At 33.0% G+C, this 10,853-nt stretch overlaps 1 long non-coding RNA gene across 1 annotated transcript; it reads left to right on the top strand.

Moving 5' to 3' along the window:
* Positions 1–2,703: 2,703 nt before the first annotated feature.
* LOC120196648 lies at positions 2,704–4,053 on the top strand. The gene is made up of 2 exons (XR_005523193.1): positions 2,704–3,135; positions 3,595–4,053. It is a non-coding gene; the product is annotated as an uncharacterized LOC120196648 (long non-coding RNA).
* The last annotated feature ends 6,800 nt before the right edge of the window (positions 4,054–10,853 follow it).

Below are 10,853 nucleotides of genomic sequence, written 5' to 3'. Positions count from 1 at the left end.
TTAGTATCGATACTAAGAGAAATGTATCGATACCATGGATTTCAGAATGCATAAATGGTATCGACACTGAAAGGTAGTATCGGTACCATAATATAGAAGTATCAATACCATGGTAGGGATACTGATACTATTGAGTCTGGAAATTTTAAGACATGATGAATTTTGATAGAAATTGAATAAAATAGTACTTTTGAGTATTATTAAAAGTATAAATGTTAGAGAGTATACTAACATTGGTATCGTATGTGTACTTAATGGATGCTTGTATAGATCATAACCAAGCTCCTGAGTCAAGCAAGAAAAAGGGCAAAGATAAAGTTGTCGAATAGTCAGAAATCATTACAGCATATAAGGTGAGTGCATTTATTGCACTTGTATAAAAAGAGGAGGACTCACGATGAGTCAACCTCGAATGTTTTGTTAAATGTATATTTTACAACATTTTGGTATAATTTTGTAACGTATATATAAATGATATTATGAATAAGTTTTAGAGTATGAACTGCTCTAATATGAATGGATGAATGTTAATGTTGTACAATGGTTATCGATATTGCAAAAATAAATGCATAACGGGGCATTTCGGCATAAAAGATGCCATTAATGACAGTTAAATGCATAACAGTGTATTTAGGTATAAAAGGTGCCACTAATGAAAATTATTGCACTTGTATAAAAAGAGGAAGACTCACGATGAGTCAACCTCGAATGTTTTGTTAAATGTATGTTTTACAACATTTTGGTATAATTTCGTAACGTATATATAAATGATATTATGAATAAGTTTTAGAGTATGAACTGCTCTAAAATGAATGGATGAATGTTAATGTTGTACAATGGTTATCGATGTTGCCAAAATAAATGCATAACGGTGCATTTCGGCATAAAAGATGCCATTAATGACAGTTAAATGCATAACAGTGTATTTCGGTATACAAGGTGCCACTAATGAAAATTAAAATCATAACGGTACATTTTGGCATAAAATGTGCCACTAATGAAAATTAAATGCATACCGGTGCATTTCGGCATAAAAGGTGTCACTAATGAAAGTTACATGCATAACGGTGCATTTCGACATAAAAGGTTCCATTAATGATAGTTAAATGCATAACGGTGCATTATCGGTATAAAAGGTGAATGACCATTTCGGCACTTCAGTGCAATGCATGTACCCTACGTTCTCATTTAACATACATTAGGCAAAATAAAGGATAATTGGGAAATATATACAGAAAAATAGGTATGCTGGGCATACTAAGAATAGTTTTGATGACTATTTGAAAGAAATTTGGTTTAATTGAGATGGTTAACTGATTCTTATGGAGTATATTATTTAGTTTGTATTTCAATAACCATGATATACTTATGTATAAATTGCAGTTTATTTACAATATATTGCCTCTTTAAGCAAATACTTAGCTTGTGTTAATTCCACGTGCAGGTAAGAGCAAAGACTAGCCGAGTAAGGAGTGCAGCAGCAGTTATCATCAATCCAAGGTTGACTCATCAGTAACAGTAGGCAATCATGTCTATTTTGAAAATTTGCTAGCATGTATTAAAAATTCCCCTAAATTTAAGGATTAAGTATGAAATTAATCCTAAAATGGATGCTCTATTATTAACCTAGTCAATTTTAATCAATTATTGAATCTAATAATTAGAAAAGAACCACGAGTAAAAACGATGACCAAATTAAAAATTCCCCTAAAATTAAAAGAATAAGTTTGAAATTAAGCTTAAAATGAAGACTCTAATTATTAATCTAGTTAATTTTAACCAATTTTTTGATTGAATAATTAAAATGAAACCTCAAACAAAAGCGATAACCAAGTTAAAATTTCCCTAAAATAAAGACTAATTATAAATCGAACAATTAAAAAGTTAAGGACTAAATTAAAAAGAGTCTAAATTCAAGGATTCAAATTAAAATCTAAGTGAGCTATTTAGGACAAAATTGAAAGGATACAAATAGTAAAGGTAATTAAAAAATATATAAAAGGACTAAACTAAAATAATTTAAAAATTCGTGGTTAAAATCAAAGAGCAAGGATAGTAACTAAAATAAAACAAAACAAAATATAAAGTCAAAATTGCTAATAAAAATCAGAAATTAACAGACTGAAATGTAAATTCTGGAAATTGAAGGTAAAAATAAAAATAAAGAAAAATAAAGGATTGAAATGTAAATAATAGAAAATAAACAATCGAATAAAATTTAAAGGTTAGAAGCTAATTTTAATTGTTACTTTGACCGTAAATAACACGAATCATACCCTAGGGCGGGTCATCCCGAGATCGTAAAATTAATTCGAATATTTTTTAGAAATTAACGGTTAGTAAATTAGTAACTTAGCGGTTAGAAGTTAGAAGTTTACTCGGATCATAATAATTCGGATCATAGCCTAGGGATGATCACCTCAAGGTCATAAATTAATGTTTAATATTAGTATTTTAATAGAAGGGACTAAAATGTAGTAAATAATAAAACAGTAGCTAATTTAGAACAAACAGAATAACAAAACAGATGACTAAATTAAAATTAATCAAAAAAGCATGCCAAATTCAAAACAGATAAGAAAAGGTGAAATCAGTGGCCAAAATAAAAGAACATGATAATTGTGGGATTAAAAGAATGATTAACCCCTAAACGTTTAATATAAAGCTAAAGTTTGTTAACAAAGACTAAAATTAACTCAGCCGCCTCCTTTCCTTAGTAAGCTTCCTCTCAACTCTCTTTCACTCTTTCTCGTCGTTTGAAGAACTACAAAGGCCAAACCAGCCGGCCACCAGCCACCGGAGGCTATCCTCTCATCTGCCGCTCGGTGAAGACCAAACGACGGCCTACAAGACCAAAAAAGAGCCCACTCGACCTTCTAACACCTTATCTACCCTTGGTCGAAAACCTCCAAACCTTTACACCGCTGTAAATCGACGTCTCCAATCACCAACCACATACCACCATCGTTTTAACCGCAGCCTAGATCTCAGCAAACCCCAAGCCTTCCCTTTTTCGTCTAAACCCCAAAAAAGAGCCCCTAAATCAACATGCAAACTCCATAGACTCTAAAGCTTCCAACGATGGCCGACGATCGACGAGTGACCACTGTTCGACGAGGAGACTGGACTGATAAGGTAAATGACCCCCTCTCTTTCTTAATACTCTGCTTTGGTTTCGAAAAAAAAAGTGAGAAAAGGGCTACTCGAGGGTTGAAAGAATGTGGAAAAACCCTTCAGAAACTTCTGATGTTTTTATTGCTTAATCTTTTTTTCGAATATAAAAAAAAACTCTTACATGGATCGTTTTTTTGAAGAATCGGGAAGAACGCTTGGGTTATGTTCTTTTAATCAAGGGAGATGAACCAACTTACACTGTTTTTTTTCGAGAGAAAAAGAAAAATGGCAGGAAAAAGAACACCTTTTTGAAATGTTTTGGTATATAGCTTGTGTTTTTGTGTAAAAGAACCAGGGACCAACCTCTATTACAATATTCTTTGGGGTCTTTATAATCCCCTGTTACCAACGAAACAAAAAAAGAAATCATTTTTACAGTTTTCTCTTTTGTCTGTTTGTGCTTGCATTGCTGTTGATGAGGCACGAAGCTATTCGGGACCACTGTTGTATGCGTGGTGAAAAGAGGCTCGGTTGAGGAGGCTGGGACCACCACGGAGCTGATAGTGTTTGAGGTTGCTGTTTTGTTTGATGTTGACGCGCGTGCATTGCTGGGACGTAGCTTAGGACCACTGGCTGGCGGCGACTGGACTTCATTTTCCCTGTCATTTAGGGTTTTCATCTCAACGGTTGGATCATCATAAGATCCAACGGTGGTGATCAAAGCGGTTGAAGGATTAAAATCCCAAGTTTCTTTGGGATGGCAACTGTGGGCCTCTGTTGGGTCTTAAATTGTATATAGGCTTTTGGATTTTTAAATGGGTTGGTAGAGAGTTTAATCTTTGTAATTGGACACGAGTTAAATAAAACTTGTGTTTGGGGTTTATACATGGACTAGTTTTTAATTATGGAATTTAGTGGATTTTTGTATTGTTTGGTAAATGGACTTTGGACCGGTTTAGTTTGGGTTTATTTGGCTTGGTGTTTTGTTTTGTATCCACTATAAGATTTCAAATTAAATTTTAATTCGGACCCCAATTTCCAAAACAAACATGTATGATTACGACCCATTAAGCACCAAAATCTTCAATGTTAAACGTTAACCAAATGAAGAATCCCATGAACCATTTCCATATATGCCACTAGTGCCACTTGAAACAATCAATGTACAAACATATTCGAATTAGTTCTTGAATCTCTTCAACCTGATTTAAATTTTTTGGATGAAATTAGGTTATTACAATACGAGAACGAAGGGAATCAAAACAATGGCAGTGAAAGCACTGGATCGTCTCAAGCAAAAGATTATGGGAAAGTTAAACTCAATCATACAATTAACAATGTCAAAGCAATAAGATTGATGCGTATGGCATTAATTTAGCGGGTTCTACATCTATCGATGGCTCTCACCCAGAAACTCACAACAATGTTATATCTCTATATCAACTCAAGCAAATTTACTAAGTATCCTACAACAATCAGTCAATTAGATCTCTTTATGCTTAAATGTTGCTCTCACAGTTTTTAATGCTCTTACAATGACACTCATATCTCGTTGTAGTGATTGGGCAAATATATATCTCTACACTAGATGCCTTAATAAAATCGATCAAACATCAGTTGAATCAATATAAAAAAATAATGAACCATGAAGTTCATAAAATAGATTGAAAAATATAAGCATTCAAGGGTTAATAATTCCCACACGAATTAAAGAGTATTTCAACTATGCAAAAATAAAATTCCATCTAGGTCATCTATCGTTGTTGTTGCTGAAGATATTGTCAATCACCAGCCCCAACCCTCTTAGGCGCGACGCTGCTACCATATTCGATTGTTGCTCTTCCTATAATTGCTTAGGTTACCATGGTCGCCGAATGAAGAAAGAAAATATATGAAGAAGACCCTTATAATATAAAACCAGATGATAAATGATAAATTGATTGTTGCCGCCTCTTTTTATATACTAATTCAAACCCTAAAAATAAGAGTTTAAGCTTATATCCAATTGAGACTTCTTTTTCAATAAAACTTCTTTCTTTTTTTTAATTCTTTCTATAACAGAATTTTAGATAGCTGATAATAGCTTTCTGCTGGCTCATTATTGCGTCGAGAACTATTGGCAGCAACGAAACTGAATGCAAGTTAAATTCTGAATCACGTAACTCGCAACATCACGACAGATCATTTATAAGCATTATCACAAAAAAAGGAGTCACATTAGTCCCAAAATTCATCAACTCGTTATCATAATGCATTTAATGCAAATCACTATCACAAAAAAAGTAGTCACATTAGTCCCAAAATTCACCAACTCGTTATCATAATGCATTTAATGCAAATTATACTAAAATCCTCCAAATATGATCCTAAAATATTAAAGTACAAGCTCAAACCTAAGTAAAAGGCTCTAAATAATAACTCTTTTGGAGAGTTATCATGGTACTATATGGTCCCTGAATCTCTTTGTTCTACGCTCAAAGTTTATAGAACTTCTCTAAGAGTATGAAGAAGAGGATGAAACACTAGTTGGCCTATTACTTCAACCAACTCCCTCTCCTTGTCTTAGAAGGACATCATATTGTACCCTCATTTACGAACATGGCAACTATTATAGTTAGGAAAGAAGTTCGCAAGATCCTTGATAACTCCGTAAAAAGGCTACTTTTAAGGCCTTTTTCACTTAAGTTATTGTTTGTTTAAAGGTTCATTTAGGTCAATTTAGATGCATATAGCTGTAAATAGTTGCATTTCTGGTGGATGTGCTATTTTATTTTGTTATGGTACTGTATGAGAAGGAATGTGTGGTTTTTAGTGATGTGTAGGAAATAACAAGAACAAGGGTGAGCTGGGAAGGAATGTCTTGACATCACACATTGCTGAAGCAGATTGAAATGCCTTGGCATTTCTGGCGCAGAAAATGATAAAAATATATTTTTAACAAAAGAACAAATGGCAAAGCTCATGTCTGATGGTTATAACCGCCTGCTGGGGACCATTGCCACCTGTGAGGACAGACTTCACGCACAAGAGATGACTCTAGAGGTATGATGGGTATTTTTAGTGCAAAATCCCAAGAACACCCTTAGATATTTTTATTATAAAAAGACACTATATAAGAGAGAGAAAGAGACACACTATAACAAAAAGTTCTCCATTTCCTTCATCTTCTTCACTTTGCCTCCATTTTTTTAGTGGTGTTCCTCCATTAACGAGCTCTAAGGAGTGGAAAGTTAGGCATCCGAGAGGAGATAGCGAGCTAAAATGGTTCATGGTGACCAAGGAGAGCTCCAACAGTGCACATCAAAGGCTTTTTCCTCCTTCCCCTTTGATGTTATTTGTCATTTGATTTGGGTTGAAAGGAACAAATGATTTTTATGAATTATTTCATGGATGATTCGAACCCACCCATGAACTAGTTTTATTTGGTGGGGAGTTCACGATGGATGTTAAGTTTTTATTTCAATGGATGATTGTTCTTTTTCTAGGATTTTATTTGTTTTGTTTATGGAGCTTAATGTCTTAAGGTTTTATGAGCTATGAGAGTAGCCATTCCTTAGGAAAATACTTAGTGTTAGAGAGAAACTAAGTAGCTCATCTTAGTGTTCGAGAGAAACTAAAGAGGACTCACATAAACAATGGGTTTTATATAGTAACTAAGCCTAATCCACCTATAAACAAGGCTAGGATTTCAATCGACTAAAAGGAGTAGTGCTTGGTCGAGAGGGTAGATGTTAATGTGAATATTGAATGGTATTGCCATGACATATTCTGTTAGACTGATGGGATCCTTGCACCTGCTAACGCCAATAGGTATTGCCATGGCATTCTCAACTTGTCGAGTCCCTTGACTAGAGATAACATAAGGAACTTTTAGTAAACTCTGTCAGGAAAGTAAAACATAGAAATGCAACCATCTTGAGAGGTTAGACTTAAGTTTCTTAGTGACTCCTACCATTCATTCCCGTAGTAGCTTGTTGTGTGAGGATTATCAAGTCTTCATTATATTTGTTTTTTTATCTTTTGTTTTGCCTTTATATTTTCACTTTATTTCACTACACACAAATTGTTTTGCCTTGACATTTACATTCATTTTTCCTCTACATCACCATTTACTACCACATTATACCATCATTCCATCCCCACCAATATCTATTTCCTTGACATCTCTCATTAGTGCATACCATTACTAACTATACTTAGATAGAGTAGTGTTTTGCTTTGGTTAAACTTTATAATTTCCACCAATCCCTGTGGAGACGATATCCACTCATCACTTTATTACTTGAGCGATTATGTATACTTGCACATTATTTGCATATAATTTTATAGTACTCATTACACACAACACTCATTTTTCTCCCATAATAGAATCTACCTAATAGGGGATGAGTTGCTATCATTATAGGGCCAAGCTTCCCCATAGTGAGGGACATTTGTCAAAAGTCCCTCAGGAAAGGTATTAACTTCAATATCATCCTATCCATTCAAAATTCTCTCTATTAACTAGTGTCACCACACGTTTCTCATGGTGAAAACCTCATTGAACCTTAAAAAATGCCCCATTTGTAGCCTTCAACCTGCTTCACCTCCTCAAAGGATAATTCGCTAGGGACCCCACAACTACTCTTAGCAGGTCTACACCAAATTAGGTGGAAGAAAAATTGTGTGAACCATTGTTTTTTCTTTATATACTTCACCCTTTTTAGGTAAACCATGGTGGATACATTACTCATCATCGACAACATTTTAGGATGAAGGTTACTCACAACGAACCATTTTGCCTTCTTATCGTTGGCGGCTCTAACATTGTAGTCTTATATAATACCTTCACTGATGATTCTTCCCCATGAAGCTTACAATTCAGGAAGTAATTCATTAGAACATACCAACCCAACTCTGATAGTTATGTTGGGGTTATTGTAAACTAGTTAAACCACTCCATAAAGAAAAGATGGAGCGACAAATGAAACTTTGCCTCAAAAGCATATAATGGCATAAAAACCAATGGTTTTCCCCTCCACTATCTCATTCAGACAATGAGATCCATGCGTAATACTTGATCAATACCGAAAGTTATCCCAATAGCACATTCTCCTACACTCTAACATCTAAGACAAATCCTACCCCGATGTAGAGAACTCATACTCATCACTCATCACCACTGCTAAAGGTTCAATAGAAGATATTGGTAAAAGAAAAGTTAAGGGGTGCACTTGATAAATGATTTCTCGAATGAGATTGAAGAAGCTAAGACTGTATATGGATTGTTGGTGAGATATGGGTTCATTTGCTTGTGCAATGGCTCTGTTGTTTTCACAACAAAGTTTTATAGCATTTGATATGCTAGATATAACGCTTAAATGCACCATTACCCCTTAAATTATGCCCATTTTACCGAGTTACCCCTTAAATTATTATTCGTGATGTTTTACCCCCTAAAGTATAATTGTTACCTCATTTGGCCCAAATCGTTAACTCCGTCACAAAAGATGTGGGTAAATTACATATTTAGTCACTCCACTATTTATGCGGTTCTATTTGAGTTACCCAACTTTTTTTTCTTCAAAATCATCACTAAACTTAAGATTTTGTTACGTTTTGGTAACCCAATTTGATTCAATTTACTTTTAAAATTTTTAATAATTAAGAATTCATTTATATTATATTTTTTACTCAATACATAAATTTAAAATAAGTAATATTATAAGATAAATAATAAACAACATATTAAATTGTATGTAAGTAAATTCTATTAAATGAAATACTGGTTATTTATTTAAAATATCATAAATTAGAATTGCACAATGTATGAAGAAACACTTATCACCAACCAATTTAGAAACTTTTATAGAAATGATAAAAATATTTTTTTTCACACCAGAAAAATGGTTAGTCGTGCCACTTCCAATAAAAAAGAATGGTTTACCTAAGTAGACCTACTCGACAAGGATTGGGGTAGCAGCCTCCTAATCCCATGCACCCAAACTATTTTCTTATCGTTCTCACATACATCATCAACAATACTATAAAAAAATTATGAGTATGAAATATAAAAATCAAACTCATCGTTTTCCTCTTATTTCTTTCTCGACATTCCTTCCTCATATTTCTCTGACCTTCACCGTAGCTTGCACTTTCTACGTCACCATCTATTGGCATCTTTAAGTTTTTTTTAAAAAACATTCTTCTTTGGAGGTATTTTTATTTTTATTGGTTTGGTTGTTTCTTTTTCTCAAATATTTTCTCCTTTATTTAATTGTTTGAAAACATAGATCTCGATATGGATGCAATTTTAATAGCTATTTTTTGCTTAAATTTTGGTTTGGTTTCAACTATTTTTTGTTGTTGTTAATTTATTATCTGCGTTACATATTATTTGCATTATATATAACTTAATATATTATTTACTATTCATTGTATGATATTACTTATTATTGAAAAAATAAATTTATGGGTCGAGTAAAAAATATAATATAAACGAATTCTTATACATTAAAAATTTTAAAAATAAATTGAATCAAATTGGGTGACCAAAACATAATAAAAACTTGAGTTTAGTGATGATTTTGAAGAAAAAAGTTATGTAACTCAAATAGAACTACATAAATAGTGGGTGACTAAATATGTAATTTATGTTAGAGTATGTCCAAAGACCAATATATGATAATTGTAATGATATATTTTATTTACCAATTTTATTGAATAAAGGCATTACCTCTATTTTTTTAGTTATATATGTCTGTGTTTAACATAAACTAGAAGATAATAAAGTCCATATAATAACATAATTGTTATTATTCAAAGATCTCTAGTCAAGTATTATTATGGGCATGAACAATAATAATACACTTAAGACTAACATGTTATGGATAGATGACAATGAGTTGTCATTGACATAGAGATGTCAGAATTGATACATGATTATATTGTTAGAGAACAATGTATTGGATTGTCCCACCATGAGCATATGTCTTAGATTATTATGCGACAATCATAACATTGCTCATGGTGATGACTATATGTATGATCCTCAGACTTGATATCAATTCTATCCCAACATATATTGTTGTATGTTTTGATACAGTTGAACATGCTCCGTAACTGGCAGCTCTATAAAGATTATTATTGAATATATCTCGATATATGTAGTGGGTGTGTATGATTAAGATAGGATTTGTCATTCTTACATAATAGGAAATGTATCATAAACCACTTGATTGAGTGAGACTAGAAATGCATGGCCACGCTCGAATAAGTTGATACGATATATCACAAATTATTCGTTAATTAAAGTCTACTCTAGATATCAAGAAACAATAGATGGGTTATACAAGTGTGATTATTCCAAGACTTGTGCCTATTCTAGATATAAAGGACAAAATAATGTAATACATAAAAGAGTTAATCATGAAGATGATATATCGAATCATATTTTCTTGTAACTTAGGTAACAATGATATATTGCTAAATGTCACTCATTGTATGTAATATTGGAATTGTTCTAATAATTACCGCTAACGTTACAAGAACCTACAGGGTCACACCCTAGGATTGAAATGAGAAAAGATGTACAATTTTTATAGACGCGCATATAAAGACTACATATGCAGACTGTTCAACTATGTATTTATTTATTTATTTTTACATGCATTGCAATTTATGTTTATTTTTAATTTTTTGACTGCCGGAGGTCTTCCACGGAAGTTGCTCTCAACCTGGCGTTGGGGGCAGCCTACTAA

The sequence above is a fragment of the Hibiscus syriacus genome, unplaced genomic scaffold (assembly GCF_006381635.1).
Source record: "Hibiscus syriacus cultivar Baekdansim isolate YM2019G1 unplaced genomic scaffold, ASM638163v2 tig00117034_pilon, whole genome shotgun sequence".
In the NCBI taxonomy this organism is placed as follows: Eukaryota; Viridiplantae; Streptophyta; class Magnoliopsida; order Malvales; family Malvaceae; genus Hibiscus; species Hibiscus syriacus.
This window is presented reverse-complemented; position numbering and strand designations above follow the sequence as displayed.